This window comes from Stenella coeruleoalba (assembly GCF_951394435.1).
Source record: "Stenella coeruleoalba genome assembly, contig: scaffold_39, whole genome shotgun sequence".
Lineage (NCBI taxonomy): Eukaryota > Metazoa > Chordata > Mammalia > Artiodactyla > Delphinidae > Stenella > Stenella coeruleoalba.
This window is the reverse complement of record NW_027646400.1, coordinates 2,258,636-2,281,908: the sequence shown is the minus strand read 5'-3', so window position 1 is coordinate 2,281,908 and position 23,273 is coordinate 2,258,636. Positions and strand designations below refer to the sequence as shown.

Here is a 23,273-nt window from a genome sequence, read left to right as displayed (position 1 = left end):
TCGGTGAGCAAATGAAGACCCTTTGAAGTCATATTGCATGGTACGCATTACACGGGTCTCAACTCTCCAGGTTTAAGGTATTCTTCCTTCAGCTAAAACATGCATGTGGAACCTAGAGTATGATCAACCATGTGATCGGGAGACGTGTTCAAATATGTCTCAGTTTTCCTCCCCTGGAACTCGGGTGCAACATTCCAGACGCTTTACTAACACTCTCCCGACTTGGAGAGTCAGTCCCTTTAACCTCCTGTTTGGCCCAGTTTGCAATTTCTGCGGAAGATGAACAGGAATAGCGAGAACCAATGAGAGACTAGCTGGAGGTGTCTGGACGGGCAAATTTAACTCTCATTTCCCACCAGGAAGAGGAATTAACCAAAGGCTCAGCATGCCGGGCCGGAACCAGATTAGGGCCTGAAGCCATCCTGCGGTGTTGCGGCCAGGTCACAAGAAAGCGAGTTGAAGAAAGGAGCTCAGGGGCACTGTAATTCACAAACCTGCAGAGTTATAAATGACAGCTATCGTCCAAAAATAGACTGAAGTAAGGCTGCCAAGAGGACTTGAAAGCGGGGCAGAATTGCAGGAAAGCGATTTCAGGAGGTAGACTGGAATTGCATTGAAAGCATAGGAAAAGAGGCAGAACGTCCACAATGATGCACTTGGCCAAAAAGGGCGTATGCGTTTTTTCCTGAATATATTCAGGAAAAAACGCATACGCCCTTTTTGGCCAACCAAGCAAGCTTGCAAAGGAAATCTGCACTACAATGAAGTCTCACTTCCCCCCGGTCAAAAGGGCCATCTGAAAAAAGTGTAAAATCCAGAAAGACAAGACAGGCCATGGAGAACTGGGAGCCTTGTTATGCTGATGGGCAGGATGTAAATTGCCAACAACCACTAGGGAGAAGTGTATGGTGTTTCCTGAAACATCTAAAAAACAAAGCAACAGAGCCTAGGGCACTGCCACTTATGGTCCTATAGCTTAGGGAAATTAAATTCAAAAAGACACAGCCACCCCAAAGTTTGGAACGGCTCTGTTTACAAGAACCTCGTTTACAGTACAAGTTCAACATCGCAGAAAGTGAAAAATGGATAAAGAACTTGTCGTACTTACGTACAATGCAGTATCACTCAGCAATGAAATCTGTGTCATCAGGCCCGTAGCAGCATAATGAGTGGATTCAGGTACGATGATTCTAACTGAAATAAGTCACACATAAAAAGAAACATCATAAGATATCACTAATACACGGAATGTAAACTTGGCTACACAGGAACTGCATTCCAAAACAGAACAGGGTCTCAAATTTAGAAAACCAACTTATGCTTGCTTAAGGGGAAAGGTGAGTTGGGGTGCTGCATAAAACCAGAGATTGAAATGAGCACAGATAAAGTTCCTTAAGCCAAATATGGAATAGACAAGAGCTACTCCTTGCTCAACGAAATGGACTCAACACCCCATATTAAACGCCTAAGAATGTACCTGACTAGTAAGTATCTTAAAACCTATGGATTGCTATGTCTGCAAAAGAGAATCAAGCGTGTGTACAGGGGCATAAACGCAGCAGTGATAGGATTGGAGAGGTTCGGTGAGCAAATGAAGACCCTTTGAAGTCATATTGCATGGTACCCATTCCACGGGTCTCAACTCTCCAGGTTTAAGGTATTCTTCCTTCAGCTAAAACATGCATGTGGAACCCAGAGTATGATCAACCATGTGAACGGGAGACGTGTTCAAATATGTCTCAGTTTTCCTCCCCTGGTACTCGGGTGCAACATTCCAGACGCTTTACTAACACTCTTCCGACTTGGAGAGTCAGTCCCTTTAACCTCCTGTTTGGCCCAGTTTGCAATTTCTGTGGAAGATGAACAGGAATAGTGAGAACCAATGAGAGACTAGCTGGAGGTGTCTGGACGGGCAAATTTAACTCTCATTTCCCACCAGCAAGAGGAATTAACCAAAGGCTCAGCGTGCCGTGCCGGAACCAGATTAGGGCCTGAATCCATCCTGCGGTGTTGCGGCCAGGTCACAAGAAAGCGAGTTGAAGAAAGGAGCTCAGGGGCACTGTAATTCACAAACCTGCAGAGTTATAAATGACAGCTATCATCCAAAAATAGACTGAAGTAAGGCTGCCAAGAGGACTTGAAAGCGGGGCAGAATTGCAGGAAACCGATTTCAGGAGGTAGACTGGAATTGCATTGAAAGCATAGGAAAAGAGGCAGAACGTCCACAATGATGCACTTGGCCAAAAAGGGCGTATGCGTTTTTTCCTGAATATATTCAAGAAAAAACGCATACGCACTTTTTGGCCAACCAAGCAAGCTTGCAAAGGAAATCTGCACTACAATGAAGTCTCACTTCCCCCCGGTCAAAAGGGCCATCTGAAAAAAGTGTAAAATCCAGAAAGGCAGGACAGGCCATGGAGAACTGGGAGCCTTGTTATGCTGATGGGCGGGATGTAAATTGCCAACAGACACTCCGGAGAAGTGTATGGTGTTTCCTGAAACATCTAAAAAACAAAGCAACAGAGCCTAGGGCACTTCCACTTATGGTCCTATAGCTTAGGGAAATTAAAATCAAAAAGACACAGCCACCCCAAACTTTCGAATGGCTCTGTTTACAAGAACCTCGTTTACAGTACAAGTTCAACATCGCAGAAAGTGAAAAATGGATAAAGAAGTTGTGGTATTTACTTACAAAGCAATATCACTCAGCAATGTAATCTGTGTCATCAGGCCCATAGCAGCACAATGAGTGGATTCAGGTATGATGATTCTAACTGAAATAAGTCACACAGAAAAAGAAACATCATAAGATATCAGTAATACACGGAATGTAAACTTGGCTACACAGGAACTGAATTACAGAACAGAACAGGGTCTCAAATTTAGAAAAACAACTTATGCTTGCTTAAGGGGAAAGGTGAGTTGGGGTGCTGCATAAAACCAGAGATTGAAATGAGCACAGATAAAGTTCCTTAAGTCAAATATGGAATAGACAAGAGCTACTCCTTGCTCAACGAAATGGACTCAACACCGCATATTAAACGCCTAAGAATGTACCTGACTAGTAAGTATCGGAAAACCTATGGATTGCTATGTCTCCAAAAGAGAATCAAGCATGTGTACAGGGGCATAAACGCAGCAGTGATAGGATTGGAGAGGTTCGGTGAGCAAATGAAGACCCTTTGAAGTCATATTGCATGGTACGCATTACACGGGTCTCAACTCTCCAGGTTTAAGGTATTCTTCCTTCAGCTAAAACATGCATGTGGAACCTAGAGTATGATCAACCATGTGATCGGGAGACGTGTTCAAATATGTCTCAGTTTTCCTCCCCTGGTACTCGGGTGCAACATTCCAGACGCTTTACTAACACTCTCCCGACTTGGAGAGTCAGTCCCTTTAACCTCCTGTTTGGCCCAGTTTGCAAATTCTGCGGAAGATGAACAGGAATAGCGAGAACCAATGAGAGACTAGCTGGAGGTGTCTGGACGGGCAAATTTAACTCTCATTTCCCACCAGGAAGAGGGATTAACCAAAGGCTCAGCGTGCCGTGCCAGAACCAGATTAGGGCCTGAAGCCATCCTGCGGTGTTGCGGCCAGGTCACAAGAAAGCGAGTTGAAGAAAGGAGCTCAGGGGCACTGTAATTCACAAACCTGCAGACTTATAAATGACAGCTATCGTCCAAAAATAGACTGAAGTAAGGCTGCCAAGAGGACTTGAAAGCGGGGCAGAATTGCAGGAAACCGATTTCAGTAGGTAGACTGGAATTGCATTGAAAGCATACGAAAAGAGGCAGAACGTCCACAATGATGCACTTGGCCAAAAAGGGCGTATGCGTTTTTTCCTGAATATATTCAGGAAAAAACGCATACGCCCTTTTTGGCCAACCAAGCAAGCTTGCAAAGGAAATCTGCACTACAATGAAGTCTCACTTCCCCCCGGCCAAAAGGGCCATCTGAAAAAAGTGTAAAATCCAGAAAGGCAACAGGCCATTGAGAACTGGGAGCCTTGTTATGCTGATGGGCGGGATGTAAATTGCCAACAGACACCTGGGAGAAGTGTATGGTGTTTCCTGAATCATCTAAAAAACAAAGCAACAGAGCCTAGGGCACTTCCACTTATGGTCCTATAGCTTAGGGAAATTAAAATCAAAAAGACACAGCCACCCCAAAGTTTGGAACGGCTCTGTTTACAAGAACCTCGTTTACAGTACATGTTCAACATCACAGAAAGTGAAAAATGGATAAAGAAGTTGTGGTATTTACTTACAAAGCAATATCACTCAGCAATGAAATCTGTGTCATCAGGCCCTTAGCAGCACAATGAGTGGATTCAGGTATGATGATTCTAACTGAAGTAAGTCACACAGAAAAAGAAATATCATAAGATATCAGTAATACACGGAATGTAAACTTGGCTACACAGGAACTGAATTACAGAACAGAACAGGGACTCAAATTTAGAAAACCAACTTATGCTTGCTTAAGGGTAAAGGTGAGTTGGGGTGCTGCATAAAACCAGAGATTGAAATGAGCACAGATAAAGTTCCTTAAGTCAAATATGGAATAGACAAGAGCTACTCCTTGCTCAACGAAATGGACACAACACCGCATATTAAACGCCTAAGAATGTACCTGACTAGTAAGTATCTTAAAACCTATGGATTGCTATGTCTTGAAAGAGAATCAAGCATGTGTACAGGGGCATAAATGCAGCAGTGATAGGATTGGAGAGGTTCGGTGAGCAAATGAAGACCCTTTGAAGTCATATTGCATGGTACCCATTCCACGGGTTTCAACTACCCAGGTTTAAGGTATTCTTCCTTCAGCTAAAACATGCATGTGGAACCTAGAGTATGATCAACCATGTGATCGGGAGACGTGTTCAAATATGTCAGTTTTCGTACCCTGGTACTCGGGTGCAACATTCCAGACGCTTTACTAACACTCTCCCGACTTGGAGAGTCAGTCCCTTTAACCTCCTGTTTCGCCCAGTTTGCAATTTCTGCGGAAGATGAACAGGAATAGCGAGAACCAATGGAGACTAGCTGGAGGTGTGTGGACGGGCAAATTTAACTCTCATTTCCCACCAGGAAGAGGAATTAACCAAAGGCTCAGCGTGCCGTACCGGAACCAGATTAGGGCCTGAAGCCATCCTGCGGTGTTGCGGCCAGCTCAAAAGAAAGCGAGTTGAAGAAAGGAGCCCAGTGGCACTGTAATTCACAAACCTGCAGAGTTATAAATGACAGCTATCGTCCAAAAATACACTGAAGTAAGGCTGCCAAGAGGACTTGAAAGCGGGGCAGAATTGCAGGAAACCGATTTCAGGAGGTAGACTGGAATTGCATTGAAAGCATAGGAAAAGAGGCAGAACGTCCACAATGATGCACTTGGCCAAGAAGGGTGTATGCGTTTTTTCCTGAATATATTCAGGAAAAAACGCATACGCCCTTTTTGGCCAACCAAGCAAGCTTGCAAAGGAAATCTGCACTACAATGAAGTCTCACTTCCCCCCCGGTCAAAAGGGCCATCTGAAAAAAGTGTAAAATCCAGAAAGGCAGGACAGGCCATGGAGAACTGGGAGCCTTGTTATGCTGATGGGCAGGATGTAAATTGCCAACAACCACTCGGGAGAAGTATATGGTGTTTCCTGAAACATCTAAAAAACAAAGCAACAGAACCTAGGGCACTTCCACTTATGGTCCTATAGCTTAGGGAAATTAAAATCAAAAAGACACAGCCACCCCAAAGTTTGGAATGGCTCTGTTTACAAGAACCTCATTTACAGTACAAGTTCAACATCGCAGAAAGTGAAAAATGGATAAAGAAGTTGTGGTATTTACTTACAAAGCAATATCACTCAGCAATGAAATCTATGTCATCAGGCCCTTAGCATCACAATGAGTGGATTCAGGTATGATGATTCTAACTGAAATAAGTCACACAGAAAAAGAAACATCATAAGATATCAGTAATACACGGAATGTAAACTTGGCTACACAGGAACTGAATTACAGAACAGAACAGGGTCTCAAATTTAGAAAACCAACTTATGCTTGCTTAAGGGGAAAGGTGAGTTGGGGTGCTGCATAAAACCAGAGATTGAAATGAGCACAGATAAAGTTCCTTAAGTCAAATATGGAATAGACAAGAGCTACTCCTTGCTCAACGAAATGGACTCAACACCGCATATTAAACGCCTAAGAATGTACCTGACTAGTAAGTATCTTAAAACCTATGGATTGCTATGTCTCTGAAAGAGAATCAAGCATGTGTACAGGGGCATAAACGCAGCAGTGATAGGATTGGAGAGGTTCGGTGAGCAAATGAAGACCCTTTGAAGTCATATTGCATGGTACCCATTCCACGGGTTTCAACTACCCAGGTTTAAGGTATTCTTCCTTCAGCTAAAACATGCATGTGGAACCTAGAGTATGATCAACCATGTGATCGGGAGACGTGTTCAAATATGTCTCAGTTTTCCTCCCCTGGTACTCGGGTGCAACATTCCAGACGCTTTACTAACACTCTCCCCACTTGGAGAGTCAGTCCCTTTAACCTCCTGTTTGGCCCAGTTTGCAATTTCTGCGGAAGATGAACAGGAATAGCGAGAACCAATGAGAGGCTAGCTGGAGGTGTCTGGACAGGCAAATTTAACTCTCATTTCCCACCAGGAAGAGGAATTAACCAAAGGCTCAGCGTGCCGTGCCGGAACCAGATTAGGGCCTGAAGCCATCCTGCAGTGTTGCGGCCAGCTCAAAAGAAAGCGAGTTGAAGAAAGGAGCTCAGGGGCACTGTAATTCACAAACCTGCAGAGTTATAAATGACAGCTATCGTCCAAAAATAGACTGAAGTAAGGCTGCCAAGAGGACTTGAAAGCGGGGTAGAATTGCAGGAAACCGATTTCAGGAGGTAGACTGGAATTGCATTGAAAGCATAGGAAAAGAGGCAGAACGTCCACAATGATGCACTTGGCCAAAAAGGGCGTATGCGTTTTTTCCTGAATATATTCAGGAAAAAACGCATACGCCCTTTTTGGCCAACCAAGCAAGCTTGCAAAGGAAATCTGCACTACAATGAAGTCTCACTTCCCCCCGGTCAAAAGGGCCATCTGAAAAAAGTGTAAAATCCAGAAAGGCAGGACAGGCCATTGAGAACTGGGAGCCTTGTTATGCTGATGGGCGGGATGTAAATTGCCAACAACCACTCGGGAGAAGTGTATGGTGTTTCCTGAAACATCTAAAAAACAAAGCAACAGAGCCTAGGGCACTGCCACTTATGCTCCTATAGCTTAGGGAAATTAAATTCAAAAAGACACAGCCACCCCAAAGTTTGGAACGGCTCTGTTTACAAGAACCTCGTTTACAGTACAAGTTCAACATCGCAGAAAGTGAAAAATGGATAAAGAACTTGTCGTACTTACGTACAATGCAGTATCACTCAGCAATGAAATCTGTGTCATCAGGCCCGTAGCAGCATAATGAGTGGATTCAGGTACGATGATTCTAACTGAAATAAGTCACACAGAAAAAGAAACATCATAAGATATCACTAATACACGGAATGTAAACTTGGCTACACAGGAACTGCATTCCAAAACAGAACAGGGTCTCAAATTTAGAAAACCAACTTATGCTTGCTTAAGGGGAAAGGTGAGTTGGGGTGCTACATAAAACCAGAGATTGAAATGAGCACAGATAAAGTTCCTTAAGCCAAATATGGAATAGACAAGAGCTACTCCTTGCTCAACGAAATGGACTCAACACCCCATATTAAACGCCTAAGAATGTACCTGACTAGTAAGTATCTTAAAACCTATGGATTGCTATGTCTGCAAAAGAGAATCAAGCGTGTGTACAGGGGCATAAACGCAGCAGTGATAGGATTGGAGAGGTTCGGTGAGCAAATGAAGACCCTTTGAAGTCATATTGCATGGTACCCATTCCACGGGTCTCAACTCTCCAGGTTTAAGGTATTCTTCCTTCAGCTAAAACATGCATGTGGAACCCAGAGTATGATCAACCATGTGAACGGGAGACGTGTTCAAATATGTCTCAGTTTTCCTCCCCTGGTACTCAGGTGCAACATTCCAGACGCTTTACTAACACTCTTCCGACTTGGAGAGTCAGTCCCTTTAACCTCCTGTTTGGCCCAGTTTGCAATTTCTGTGGAAGATGAACAGGAATAGTGAGAACCAATGAGAGACTAGCTGGAGGTGTCTGGACGGGCAAATTTAACTCTCATTTCCCACCAGGAAGAGGAATTAACCAAAGGCTCAGCGTGCCGTGCCGGAACCAGATTAGGGCCTGAAGCCATCCTGCGGTGTTGCGGCCAGGTCACAAGAAAGCGAGTTGAAGAACGGAGCTCAGGGACACTGTAATTCACAAACCTGCAGAGTTATAAATGACAGCTATCATCCAAAAATAGACTGAAGTAAGGCTGCCAAGAGGACTTGAAAGCGGGGCAGAATTGCAGGAAACCGATTTCAGGAGGTAGACTGGAATTGCATTGAAAGCATAGGAAAAGAGGCAGAACGTCCACAATGATGCACTTGGCCAAAAAGGGCGTATGCGTTTTTTCCTGAATATATTCAAGAAAAAACGCATACGCCCTTTTTGGCCAACCAAGCAAGCTTGCAAAGGAAATCTGCACTACAATGAAGTCTCACTTCCCCCCGGCCAAAAGGGCCATCTGAAAAAAGTGTAAAATCCAGAAAGGCAGGACAGGCCATGGACAACTGGGAGCCTTGTTATGCTGATGGGCGGGATGTAAATTGCCAACAGACACTCGGGAGAAGTGTATGGTGTTTCCTGAAACATCTAAAAAACAAAGCAACAGAGCCTAGGGCACTTCCACTTATGGTCCTATAGCTTAGGGAAATTAAAATCAAAAAGACACAGCCACCCCAAACTTTCGAATGGCTCTGTTTACAAGAACCTCGTTTACAGTACAAGTTCAACATCGCAGAAAGTGAAAAATGGATAAAGAAGTTGTGGTATTTACTTACAAAGCAATATCACTCAGCAATGAAATCTGTGTCATCAGGCCCATAGCAGCACAATGAGTGGATTCAGGTATGATGATTCTAACTGAAATAAGTCACACAGAAAAAGAAACATCATAAGATATCAGTAATACACGGAATGTAAACTTGGCTACACAGGAACTGAATTACAGAACAGAACAGGGTCTCAAATTTAGAAAAACAACTTATGCTTGCTTAAGGGGAAAGGTGAGTTGGGGTGCTGCATAAAACCAGAGATTGAAATGAGCACAGATAAAGTTCCTTAAGTCAAATATGGAATAGACAAGAGCTACTCCTTGCTCAACGAAATGGACTCAACACCGCATATTAAACGCCTAAGAATGTACCTGACTAGTAAGTATCGGAAAACCTATGGATTGCTATGTCTCCAAAAGAGAATCAAGCATGTGTACAGGGGCATAAACGCAGCAGTGATAGGATTGGAGAGGTTCGGTGAGCAAATGAAGACCCTTTGAAGTCATATTGCATGGTACGCATTACACGGGTCTCAACTCTCCAGGTTTAAGGTATTCTTCCTTCAGCTAAAACATGCATGTGGAACCTAGAGTATGATCAACCATGTGATCGGGAGACGTGTTCAAATATGTCTCAGTTTTCCTCCCCTGGTACTCGGGTGCAACATTCCAGACGCTTTACTAACACTCTCCCGACTTGGAGAGTCAGTCCCTTTAACCTCCTGTTTGGCCCAGTTTGCAAATTCTGCGGAAGATGAATAGGAATAGCGAGAACCAATGAGAGACTAGCTGGAGGTGTCTGGACGGGCAAATTTAACTCTCATTTCCCACCAGGAAGAGAGATTAACCAAAGGCTCAGCGTGCCGTGCCGGAACCAGATTAGGGCCTGAAGCCATCCTGCGGTGTTGCGGCCAGGTCACAAGAAAGCGAGTTGAAGAAAGGAGCTCAGGGGCACTGTAATTCACAAACCTGCAGACTTATAAATGACAGCTATCGTCCAAAAATAGACTGAAGTAAGGCTGCCAAGAGGACTTGAAAGCGGGGCAGAATTGCAGGAAACCGATTTCAGGAGGTAGACTGGAATTGCATTGAAAGCATAGGAAAAGAGGCAGAACGTCCACAATGATGCACTTGGCCAAAAAGGGCGTATGCGTTTTTTCCTGAATATATTCAGGAAAAAACGCATACGCCCTTTTTGGCCAACCAAGCAAGCTTGCAAAGGAAATCTGCACTACAATGAAGTCTCACTTCCCCCCGGCCAAAAGGGCCATCTGAAAAAAGTGTAAAATCCAGAAAGGCAACAGGCCATTGAGAACTGGGAGCCTTGTTATGCTGATGGGCGGGATGTAAATTGCCAACAGACACTTGGGAGAAGTGTATGGTGTTTCCTGAAACATCTAAAAAACAAAGCAACAGAGCCTAGGGCACTTCCACTTATGGTCCTATAGCTTAGGGAAATTAAAATCAAAAAGACACAGCCACCCCAAAGTTTGGAACGGCTCTGTTTACAAGAACCTCGTTTACAGTACATGTTCAACATCACAGAAAGTGAAAAATGGATAAAGAAGTTGTGGTATTTACTTACAAAGCAATATCACTCAGCAATGAAATCTGTGTCATCAGGCCATTAGCAGCACAATGAGTGGATTCAGGTATGATGATTCTAACTGAAGTAAGTCACACAGAAAAAGAAACATCATAAGATATCAGTAATACACGGAATGTAAACTTGGCTACACAGGAACTGAATTACAGAACAGAACAGGGACTCAAATTTAGAAAACCAACTTATGCTTGCTTAAGGGTAAAGGTGAGTTGGGGTGCTGCATAAAACCAGAGATTGAAATGAACACAGATAAAGTTCCTTAAGCCAAATATGGAATAGACAAGAGCTACTCCTTGCTCAACGAAATGGACTCAACACCGCATATTAAACGCCTAAGAATGTACCTGACTAGTAAGTATCTTAAAACCTATGGATTGCTATGTCTCCGAAAGAGAATCAAGCATGTGTACAGGGGCATAAATGCAGCAGTGATAGGATTGGAGAGGTTCGGTGAGCAAATGAAGACCCTTTGAAGTCATATTGCATGGTACCCATTCCACGGGTTTCAACTACCCAGGTTTAAGGTATTCTTCCTTCAGCTAAAACATGCATGTGGAACCTAGAGTATGATCAACCATGTGATCGGGAGACGTGTTCAAATATGTCAGTTTTCGTACCCTGGTACTCGGGTGCAACATTCCAGACGCTTTACTAACACTCTCCCGACTTGGAGAGTCAGTCCCTTTAACCTCCTGTTTGGCCCAGTTTGCAATTTCTGCGGAAGATGAACAGGAATAGCGAGAACCAATGGAGACTAGCTGGAGGTGTCTGGACGGGCAAATTTAACTCTCATTTCCCACCAGGAAGAGGAATTAACCAAAGGCTCAGCGTGCCATACCGGAACCAGATTAGGGCCTGAAGCCATCCTGCGGTGTTGCGGCCAGCTCAAAAGAAAGCGAGTTGAAGAAAGGAGCCCAGTGGCACTGTAATTCACAAACCTGCAGAGTTATAAATGACAGCTATCGTCCAAAAATACACTGAAGTAAGGCTGCCAAGAGGACTTGAAAGCGGGGCAGAATTGCAGGAAACCGATTTCAGGAGGTAGACTGGAATTGCATTGAAAGCATAGGAAAAGAGGCAGAACGTCCACAATGATGCACTTGGCCAAGAAGGGTGTATGCGTTTTTTCCTGAATATATTCAGGAAAAAACGCATACGCCCTTTTTGGCCAACCAAGCAAGCTTGCAAAGGAAATCTGCACTACAATGAAGTCTCACTTCCCCCCCGGTCAAAAGGGCCATCTGAAAAAAGTGTAAAATCCAGAAAGGCAGGACAGGCCATGGAGAACTGGGAGCCTTGTTATGCTGATGGGCAGGATGTAAATTGCCAACAACCACTCGGGAGAAGTATATGGTGTTTCCTGAAACATCTAAAAAACAAAGCAACAGAACCTAGGGCACTTCCACTTATGGTCCTATAGCTTAGGGAAATTAAAATCAAAAAGACACAGCCACCCCAAAGTTTGGAATGGCTCTGTTTACAAGAACCTCGTTTACAGTACAAGTTCAACATCGCAGAAAGTGAAAAATGGATAAAGAAGTTGTGGTATTTACTTACAAAGCAATATCACTCAGCAATGAAATCTATGTCATCACGCCCTTAGCATCACAATGAGTGGATTCAGGTATGATGATTCTAACTGAAATAAGTCACACAGAAAAAGAAACATCGTAAGATATCAGTAATACACGGAATGTAAACTTGGCTACACAGGAACTGAATTACAGAACAGAACAGGGTCTCAAATTTAGAAAACCAACTTATGCTTGCTTAAGGGGAAAGGTGAGTTGGGGTGCTGCATAAAACCAGAGATTGAAATGAGCACAGATAAAGTTCCTTAAGTCAAATATGGAATAGACAAGAGCTACTCCTTGCTCAACGAAATGGACTCAACACCGCATATTAAACGCCTAAGAATGTACCTGACTAGTAAGTATCTTAAAACCTATGGATTGCTATGTCTCTGAAAGAGAATCAAGCATGTGTACAGGGGCATAAACGCAGCAGTGATAGGATTGGAGAGGTTCGGTGAGCAAATGAAGACCCTTTGAAGTCATATTGCATGGTACCCATTACACGGGTTTCAAGTACCCAGGTTTAAGGTATTCTTCCTTCAGCTAAAACATGCATGTGGAACCTAGAGTATGATCAACCATGTGATCGGGAGACGTGTTCAAATATGTCTCAGTTTTCTTCCCCTGGTACTCGGGTGCAACATTCCAGACGCTTTACTAACACTCTCCGCACTTGGAGAGTCAGCGCCTTTAACCTCCTGTTTGGCCCAGTTTGCAATTTCTGCGGAAGATGAACAGGAATAGCGAGAACCAATGAGAGACTAGCTGGAGGTGTCTGGACGGGCAAATTTAACTCTCATTTCCCACCAGGAAGAGGAAATAACCAAAGGCTCAGCGTGCCGTGCCGGAACCAGATTAGGGCCTGAAGCCATCCTGCGGTGTTGCGGCCAGGTCACAAGAAAGCGAGTTGAAGAAAGGAGCTCAGGGGCACTGTAATTCACAAACCTGCAGAGTTATAAATGACAGCTATCGTCCAAAAATAGACTGAAGTAAGGCTGCCAAGAGGACTTGAAAGCGGGGCAGAATTGCAGGAAACCGATTTCAGGAGGTAGACTGGAATTGCATTGAAAGCATAGGAAAAGAGGCAGAACGTCCACAATGATGCACTTGGCCAAAAAGGGCGTATGCGTTTTTTCCTGAATATATTCAGGAAAAAACGCATACGCCCTTTTTGGCCAACCAAGCAAGCTTGCAAAGGAAATCTGCACTACAATGAAGTCTCACTTCCCCCCGGTCAAAAGGGCCATCTGAAAAAAGTGTAAAATCCAGAAAGGCAGGACAGGCCATGGAAACTGGGAGCCTTGTTATGCTGATGGGCGGGATGTAAATTGCCAACAACCACTCGGGAGAAGTGTATGGTGTTTCCTGAAACATCTAAAAAACAAAGCAACAGAGCCTAGGGCACTGCCACTTATGGTCCTATAGCTTAGGGAAATTAAAATCAAAAAGACACAGCCACCCCAAAGTTTGGAACGGCTCTGTTTACAAGAACCTCGTTTACAGTACAAGTTCAACATCTCAGAAAGTGAAAAATGGATAAAGAAGTTGTGGTATTTACTTACAAAGCAATATCACTCAGCAATGAAATCTATGTCATCAGGCCCTTAGCATCACAATGAGTGGATTCAGGTATGATGATTCTAACTGAAATAAGTCACACAGAAAAAGAAACATCATAAGATACCAGTAATACACGGAATGTAAACTTGGCTACACAGGAACTGAATTACAGAACAGAACAGGGTCTCAAATTTAGAAAACCAACTTATGCTTGCTTAAGGGTAAAGGTGAGTTGGGGTGCTGCATAAAACCAGAGATTGAAATGAGCACAGATAAAGTTCCTTAAGTCAAATATGGAATAGACAAGAGCTACTCCTTGCTCAACGAAATGGACTCAACACCGCATATTAAACGCCTAAGAATGTACCTGACTAGTAAGTATCGTAAAACCTATGGATTGCTATGTCTCCAAAAGAGAATCAAGCATGTGTACAGGGGCATAAACGCAGCAGTGATAGGATTGGAGAGGTTCGGTGAGCAAATGAAGACCCTTTGAAGTCATATTGCATGGTACCCATTCCACGGGTCTCAACTCTCCAGGTTTAAGGTATTCTTCCTTCAGCTAAAACATGCATGTGGAACCCAAGTATGATCAACCATGTGAACGGGAGACGTGTTCAAATATGTCTCAGTTTTCCTCCCCTGGTACTCGGGTGCAACATTCCAGACGCTTTACTAACACTCTCCCCACTTGGAGAGTCAGCGCCTTTAACCTCCTGTTTGGCCCAGTTTGCAATTTCTGCGGAAGATGAACAGGAATAGCGAGAACCAATGAGAGACTAGCTGGAGGTGTCTGGACGGGCAAATTTAACTCTCATTTCCCACCAGGAAGAGGAAATAACCAAAGGCTCAGCGTGCCGTGCCGGAACCAGATTAGGGCCTGAAGCCATCCTGCGGTGTTGTGGCCAGGTCACAAGAAAGCGCGTTGAAGAAAGGAGCTCAGGGGCACTGTAATTCACAAACCTGCAGAGTTATAAATGACAGCTATCGTCCAAAAATAGACTGAAGTAAGGCTGCCAAGAGGACTTGAAAGCGGGGCAGAATTGCAGGAAACCGATTTCAGGAGGTAGACTGGAATTGCATTGAAAGCATAGGAAGAGAGGCAGAACGTCAACAATGATGCACTTGGCCAAAAAAGGCGTATGCATTTTTTCCTGAATATATTCAGGAAAAAACGCATGCGCCCTTTTTGGCCAACCAAGCAAGCTTGCAAAGGAAATCTGCACTACAATGAAGTCTCACTTCCCCCCGGTCAAAAGGGCCATCTGAAAAAAGTGTAAAATCCAGAAAGGCAGGACAGGCCATGGAGAACTGGGAGTCTTGTTATGCTGATGGGCGGGATGTAAAAACGCATATGCCCTTTTTGGCCAACCAAGCAAGCTTGCAAAGGAAATCTGCACTACAATGAAGTCTCACTTCCCCCAGGTCAAAAGGGCCATCTGAAAAAAGTGTAAAATCCAGAAAGGCAGGACAGGCCATGGAGAACTGGGAGCCTTGTTATGCTGATGGGCGGGATGTAAATTGCCAACAACCACTCAGGAGAAGTGTATGGTGTTTCCTGAAACATCTAAAAAACAAAGCAACAGAACCTAGGGCACTTCCACTTATGGTCCTATAGCTTAGGGAAATTAAAATCAAAAAGACACAGCCACCCCAAAGTTTGGAACGGCTCTGTTTACAAGAACCTCGTTTACAGTACAAGTTCAACATCGCAGAAAGTGAAAAATGGATAAAGAAGTTGTGGTATTTACTTACAAAGCAATATCACTCAGCAATGAAATCTGTGTCATCAGGCCCTTAGCAGCACAATGAGTGGATTCAGGTATGATGATTCTAACTGAAATAAGTCACACAGAAAAAGAAACATCATAAGATATCAGTAATACACGGAATGGAAACTTGGCTACACAGGAACTGAATTACAGAACAGAACAGGGTCTCAAATTTAGAAAAACAACTTATGCTTGCTTAAGGGTAAAGGTGAGTTGGGGTGCTGCATAAAACCAGAGATTGAAATGAGCACAGATAAAGTTCCTTAGGCCAAATATGGAATAGACAAGAGCTACTCCTTGCTCAACGAAATGGACTCAACACCGCATATTAAACGCCTAAGAATGTACCTGACTAGTAAGTATCTTAAAACCTATAGATTGCTATGTCTCCGAAAGAGAATCAAGCATGTGTACAGGGGCATAAACGCAGCAGTGATAGGATTCGAGAGGTTCGGTGAGCAAACGAAGACCCTTTGAAGTCATATTGGATGGTACCCATTCCACGGGTTTCAACTACCCAGGTTTTAGGTATTCTTCCTTCAGCTAAAACATGCATGTGGAACCCAGAGTAAGATCAACCATGTGATCGGGAGACGTGTTCAAATATGTCTCAGTTTTCCTCCCCTGGTACTCGGGTGCAACATTCCAGACGCTTTACTAACACTCTCCCCACTTGGAGAGTCAGCGCCTTTAACCTCCTGTTTGGCCCAGTTTGCAATTTCTGCGGAAGATGAACAGGAATAGTGAGAACCAATGAGAGGCTAGCTGGAGGTGTCTGGACGGGCAAATTTAACTCTCATTTCCCACCATGAGGAGGAAATAACCAAAGGCTCAGCGTGCCGTGCCAGAACCAGATTAGGGCCTGAAGCCATCCTGCGGTGTTGCGGCCAGGTCACAAGAAAGCGAGTTGAAGAAAGGAGCTCAGGGGCACTGTAATTCACAAACCTGCAGAGTTATAAATGACAGCTATCGTCCAAAAATAGACTGAAGTAAGGCTGCCAAGAGGACTTGAAAGCGGGGCAGAATTGCAGGAAACCGATTTCAGGAGGTAGACTGGAATTGCATTGAAAGCATAGGAAAAGAGGCAGAACGTCCACAATGATGCACTTGGCCAAAAAGGGCGTATGTGTTTTTTCCTGAATATATTCAGGAAAAAACGCATACGCCCTTTTTGGCCAACCAAGCAAGATTGCAAAGGAAATCTGCACTACAATGAAGTCTCACTTCCCCCCGGTCAAAAGGGCCATCTGAAAAAAGTGTAAAATCCAGAAAGGCAGGACAGGCCATGGAAAACTGGGAGCCTTGTTATGCTGATGGGCGGGATGTAAATTGCCAACAGACACTCGGGAGAAGTGTATGGTGTTTCCTGAAACATCTAAAAAACAAAGCAACAGAGCCTAGGGCAATGCCACTTATGGTCCTATAGCTTAGGGAAATTAAAATAAAAAAGACACAGCCACCCCAAAGTTTGGGACGTCTCTGTTTACAAGAACCTCGTTTACAGTACAAGTTCAACATCGCAGAAAGTGAAAAATGGATAAAGAAGTTGTGGTATTTACTTACAAAGCAATATCACTCAGCAATGAAATCTATGTCATCAGGCCCTTAGCATCACAATGAGTGGATTCAGGTATGATGATTCTAACTGAAATATGTCACACAGAAAAAGAAACATCATAAGATATCAGTAATACACGGAATGTAAACTTGGCTACACAGGAACTGAATTACAGAACAGAACAGGGTCTCAAATTTAGAAAACCAACTTATGCTTGCTTAAGGGTAAAGGTGAGTTGGGGTGCTGCATAAAACCAGAGATTGAAATGAGCACAGATAAAGTTCCTTAAGTCAAATATGGAATAGACAAGAGCTACTCCTTGCTCAACGAAATGGACTCAACACCGCATATTAAACGCCTAAGAATGTACCAGACTAGTAAGTATCGTAAAACCTATGGATTTCTATGTCTCCAAAAGAGAATCAAGCATGTGTACAGGGGCATAAATGCAGCAGTGATAGGATTGGAGAGGTTCGGTGAGCAAATGAAGACCCTTTGAAGTCATATTGCATGGTACCCATTACACGGGTCTGATCTCTCCAGGTTTAAGGTATTCTTCCTTCAGCTAAAACCTGCATGTGGAACCCAAGTATGATCAACCATGTGAACGGGAGACGTGTTCAAATATGTCTCAGTTTTCCTCCCCTGGTACTCGGGTGCAACATTCCAGACGCTTTACTAACACTCTCCCCACTTGGAGAGTCAGTGCCTTTAACCTCCTGTTTGGCCCAGTTTGCAATTTCTGCGGAAGATGAACAGGAATAGCGAGAACCAATGAGAGGCTAGCTGGAGGTGTCTGGACGGGCAAATTTAACTCTCATTTCCCACCAGGAAGAGGAAATAAACAAAGGCTCAGCGTGCCGTACCGGAACCAGATTAGGGCCTGAAGCCATCCTGCGGTGTTGCGGCCAGCTCAAAAGAAAGCGAGTTGAAGAAAGGAGCTCAGGGGCACTGTAATTCACAAACCTGCAGAGTTATAAATGACAGCTATCGTCCAAAAATAGACTGAAGTAAGGCTGCCAAGAGGACTTGAAAGCGGGGCAGAATTGCAGGAAACCGATTTCAGGAGGTAGACTGGAATTGCATTGAAAGCATAAGAAAAGAGGCAGAACGTCCACAATGATGCACTTGGCCAAAAAGGGCGTATGCGTTTTTTCCTGAATATATTCAGGAAAAAACGCATACGCCCTTTTTGGCCAACCAAGCAAGCTTGCAAAGGAAATCTGCACTACAATGAAGTCTCACTTCCCCCCGGTCAAAAGGGCCATCTGAAAAAAGTGTAAAATCCAGAAAGGCAGGACAGGCCATGGAGAACTGGGAGCCTTGTTATGCTGATGGGCGGGATGTAAATTGCCAACAACCACTCGGGAGAAGTGTATGGTGTTTCCTGAAACATCTAAAAAACAAAGCAACAGAACCTAGGGCACTTCCACTTATGGTCCTATAGCTTAGGGAAATTAAAATCAAAAAGACACAGCCACCCCAAAGTTTGGAACGGCTCTGTTTACAAGAACCTCGTTTACAGTACAAGTTCAACATCGCAGAAAGTGAAAAATGGATAAAGAAGTTGTGGTATTTACTTACAAAGCAATATCACTCAGCAATGAAATCTGTGTCATCAGGCCCTTAGCAGCACAATGAGTGGATTCAGGTATGATGATTCTAACTGAAATAAGTCACACAGAAAAAGAAACATCATAAGATATCACTAATACACGGAATGTAAACTTGGCTACACAGGAACTGCATTCCAAAAGAGAACAGGGTCTCAAATTTAGAAAACCAACTTATGCTTGCTTAAGGGTAAAGGTGAGTTGGGGTGCTGCATAAAACCAGAGATTGAAATGAGTACATATAAAGTTCCTTAAGCCAAATATGGAATAGACAAGAGCTACTCCTTGCTCAACGAAATGGACTCAACACCCCATATTAAACGCCTAAGAATGTACCTGACTAGTAAGTATCGTAAAACCTATGGATTGCTATGTCTCCAAAAGAGAATCAAGCGTGTGTACAGGGGTATAAACGCAGCAGTGATAGGATTGGAGAGGTTCGGTGAGCAAATGAAGACCCTTTGAAGTCATATTGCATGGTACCCATTACACGGGTCTCAACTCTCCAGGTTTAAGGTATTCTTCCTTCAGCTAAAACATGCATGTGGAACCCAGAGTATGATCAACCATGTGAACGGGAGACGTGTTCAAATATGTCTCAGTTTTCCTCCCCTGGTACTCGGGTGCAACATTCCAGACGCTTTCCTAACACTCTCCCCACTTGGAGAGTCAGCGCCTTTAACCTCCTGTTTGGCCCAGTTTGCAATTTCTGCGGAAGATGAACAGGAATAGCGAGAACCAATGAGAGACTAGCTGGAGGTGTCTGGACGGGCAAATTTAACTCTCATTTCCCACCAGGAAGAGGAAATAACCAAAGGCTCAGCGTGCCGTACCGGAACCAGATTAGGGCCTGAAGCCATCATGCGGTGTTGCGGCCAGCTCAAAAGAAAGCGAGTTGAAGAAAGGAGCTCAGGGGCACTGTAATTCACAAACCTGCAGAGTTATAAATGACAGCTATCGTCCAAAAATAGACTGAAGTAAGGCTGCCAAGAGGACTTGAAAGCGGGGCAGAATTGTAGGAAACCGATTTCAGGAGGTAGACTGGAATTGCATTGAAAGCATAGGAAAAGAGGCAGAACGTCCACAATGATGCACTTGGCCAAAAAGGGCGTATGCGTTTTTTCCTGAATATATTCAGGAAAAAACGCATACGCCCTTTTTGGCCAACCAAGCAAGCTTGCAAAGGAAATCTGCACTACAATGAAGACTCACTTCCCCCGGTCAAAAGGGCCATCTGAAAAAAGTGTAAAATGCAGAAAGGCAGGACAGGCCATGGAGAACTGGGAGCCTTGTTATGCTGAAGGGCGGGATGTAAATTGCCAACAAACACTCGGGAGAAGTGTATGGTGTTTCCTGAAACATCTAAAAAACAAAGCAACAGAGCCTAGGGCACTTCCACTTATGGTCCTATAGCTTAGGGAATTTAAAATCAAAAAGACACAGCCACCCCAAAGTTTGGAACGGCTCTGTTTACAAGAACCTCGTTTACAGTACAAGTTCAACATCGCAGAAAGTGAAAAATGGATAAAAAAGTTGTGGTATTTACTTACAAAGCAATATCACTCAGCAATGAAATCTGTGTCATCAGGCCCTTAGCAGCACAATGAGTGGATTCAGGTATGATGATTCTAACTGAAATAAGTCACACAGAAAAAGAAACATCATAAGATATCAGTAATACACGGAATGTAAACTTGGCTACACAGGAACTCAGTTACAGAACAGAACAGTGTCTCAAATTTAGAAAACCAACTTATGCTTGCTTAAGGGTAAAGGTGAGTTGGGGTGCTGCATAAAACCAGAGATTGAAATGAGCACAGATAAAGTTCCTTAAGCCAAATATGGAATAGACAAGAGCTACTCCTTGCTCAACGAAATGGACTCAACACCGCATATTAAACGCCTAAGAATGTACCTGACTAGTAAGTATCTTAAAACCTATGGATTGCTATGTCTCCGAAAGAGAATCAAGCATGTGTACAGGGGCATAAACGCAGCAGTGATAGGATTGGAGAGGTTCGGTGAGCAAATGAAGACCCTTTGAAGTCATATTGCATGGTACCCATTCCACGGCTTTCAAATACACAGGTTTAAGGTATTCTTCCTTCAGCTAAAACATGCATGTGGAACCCAAGTATGATCAACCATGTGAACGGGAGACGTGTTCAAATATGTCTCAGTTTTCCTCCCCTGGTACTCAGGTGCAACATTCCAGACGCTTTACTAACACTCTCCCGACTTGGAGAGTCAGTCCCTTTAACCTCCTGTTTGGCCCAGTTTGCAATTTCTGTGGAAGATGAACAGGAATAGCGACAACCAATGAGAGACTAGCTGGAGGTGTCTGGACGGGCAAATTTAACTCTCATTTCCCACCAGGAAGAGGAAATAACGAAAGGCTCAGCATGCCGTGCCGGAACCAGATTAGGGCCTGAAGCCACCCTGCGGTGTTGCGGCCAGGTCACAAGAAAGCGAGTTGAAGAAAGGAGCTCAGGGGCACTGTAATTCACAAACCTGCAGAGTTATAAATGACAGCTATCGTCCAAAAATAGACTGAAGTAAGGCTGCCAAGAGGACTTGAAAGCGGGGCAGAATTGCAGGAAACCGATTTCAGGAGGTAGACTGGAATTGCATTGAAAGCATAGGAAAAGAGGCAGAACGTCCACAATGATGCACTTGGCCAAAAAGGGCGTATGCGTTTTTTCCTGAATATATTCAGGAAAAAACGCATACGCCCTTTTTGGCCAACCAAGCAAGCTTGCAAAGGAAATCTGCACTACAATGAAGTCTCACTTCCCCCCCGGTCAAAAGGGCCATCTGAAAAAAGTGTAAAATCCAGAAAGGCAGGACAGGCCATGGAGAACTGGGAGCCTTGTTATGCTGATGGGCGGGATGGAAATTGCCAACAACCACTCCGGAGAAGTGTATGGTGTTTCCTGAAACATCTAAAAAACAAAGCAACAGAGCCTAGGGCACTTCCACTTATGGTCCTATAGCTTAGGGAAATTAAAATCAAAAAGACACAGCCACCCCAAAGTTTGGGACGCCTCCATTTACAAGAACCTCGGTTACTGTACAAGTTCAATATCACAGAAAGTGAAAAATGGATAAAGAACTTTTGGTACTTACGTACAATGCAGTATCACTCAGCAATGAAATCTATGTCATCAGGCCCGTAGCAGCATAATGAGTGGATTCAGGTACGATGATTCTTACTGAAATAAGTCACACTGAAAAAGAAACATCATAAGATATCAGTAATACACGGAATGTAAACTTGGCTACACAGGAACTGAATTACAGAACAGAAAAGGGTCTCAAATTTAGAAAACCAACCTATGCTTGCTTAAGGGTAAAGGTGAGTTGGGGTGCTGCATAAAACCAGAGATTGAAATGAGCACAGATAAAGTTCCTTAAGCCAAATATGGAATAGACAAGAGCTACTCCTGCTCAACGAAATGGACTCAACACCCCATATTAAACGCCTAAGAATGTACCTGACTAGTAAGTATCTTAAAACCTATGGATTGCTATGTCTCCAAAAGAGAATCAAGCGTGTGTACAGGGGCATAAACGCAGCAGTGATAGGATTGGAGAGGTTCGGTGAGCAAATTAAGACCCTTTGAAGTCATATTGCATGGTACCCATTACACGGGTCTCAACTCTCCAGGTTTAAGGTATTCTTCCTTCAGCTAAAACATGCATGTGGAACCCAGAGTATGATCAACCATGTGAACGGGAGACGTGTTCAAATATGTCTCAGTTTTCCCCCCCTGGTACTCGGGTGCAACATTCCAGACGCTTTACTAACACTCTCCCGACTTGGAGAGTCAGTCCCTTTAACCCCCGGTTTGGCCCAGTTTGCAATTTCTGCGGAAGATGAACAGGAATAGCGAGAACCAATGAGAGACTAGCTGGAGGTGTCTGGACGGGCAAATTTAACTCTCATTTCCCACCAGGAAGAGGAAATAACCAAAGGCTCAGCGTGCCGTACCGGAACCAGATTAGGGCCTAAAGCCATCCTGCGGTGTTGCGGCCAGCTCAAAAGAAAGCGAGTTGAAGAAAGGAGCTCAGGGGCACTGTAATTCACAAACCTGCAGAGTTATAAATGACAGCTATCGTCCAAAAATATACTGAAGTAAGGCTGCCAAGAGGACTTGAAAGCGGGGCAGAATTGCAGGAAACCGATTTCAGGAGGTAGACTGGAATTGCATTGAAAGCATAGGAAAAGAGGCAGAACGTCCACAATGATGCACTTGGCCAAAAAGGGCGTATGCGTTTTTTCCTGAATATATTCAGGAAAAAACGCATACGCCCTTTTTGGCCAACCAAGCAAGCTTGCAAAGGAAATCTGCACTACAATGAAGTCTCACTTCCCCCCGGTCAAAAGGGCCATCTGAAAAAAGTGTAAAATCCAGAAAGGCAGGACAGGCCATGGAGAACTGGGAGCCTTGTTATGCTGATGGGCGGGATGTAAATTGCCAACAACCACTCGGGAGAAGTGTATGGTGTTTCCTGAAACATCTAAAAAACAAAGCAACAGAACCTCGGGCACTTCCACTTATGGTCCTATAGCTTAGGGAAATTAAAATC

At 43.9% G+C, this 23,273-nt stretch overlaps 1 long non-coding RNA gene across 37 annotated transcripts in view; it reads right to left on the bottom strand.

Annotated features, from left to right (window-relative positions):
* LOC307181137 overlaps nt 1-23,273 on the bottom strand; it is a 3,028,377-nt gene that overhangs the window by 891,088 nt on the left and 2,114,016 nt on the right. The window contains exon 13 of one of the 37 annotated variants that reach the window (XR_013825959.1): nt 2,753-2,770. The exons of 35 other annotated variants lie outside the window; for them this stretch is intronic. This is a non-coding gene — a long non-coding RNA (uncharacterized lncRNA). Of the gene's footprint in view, nt 1-2,752; nt 2,771-7,433; nt 7,506-23,273 lie in introns of those variants that run through there. One more of the 37 variants, XR_013825960.1, reaches the window with a different exon arrangement.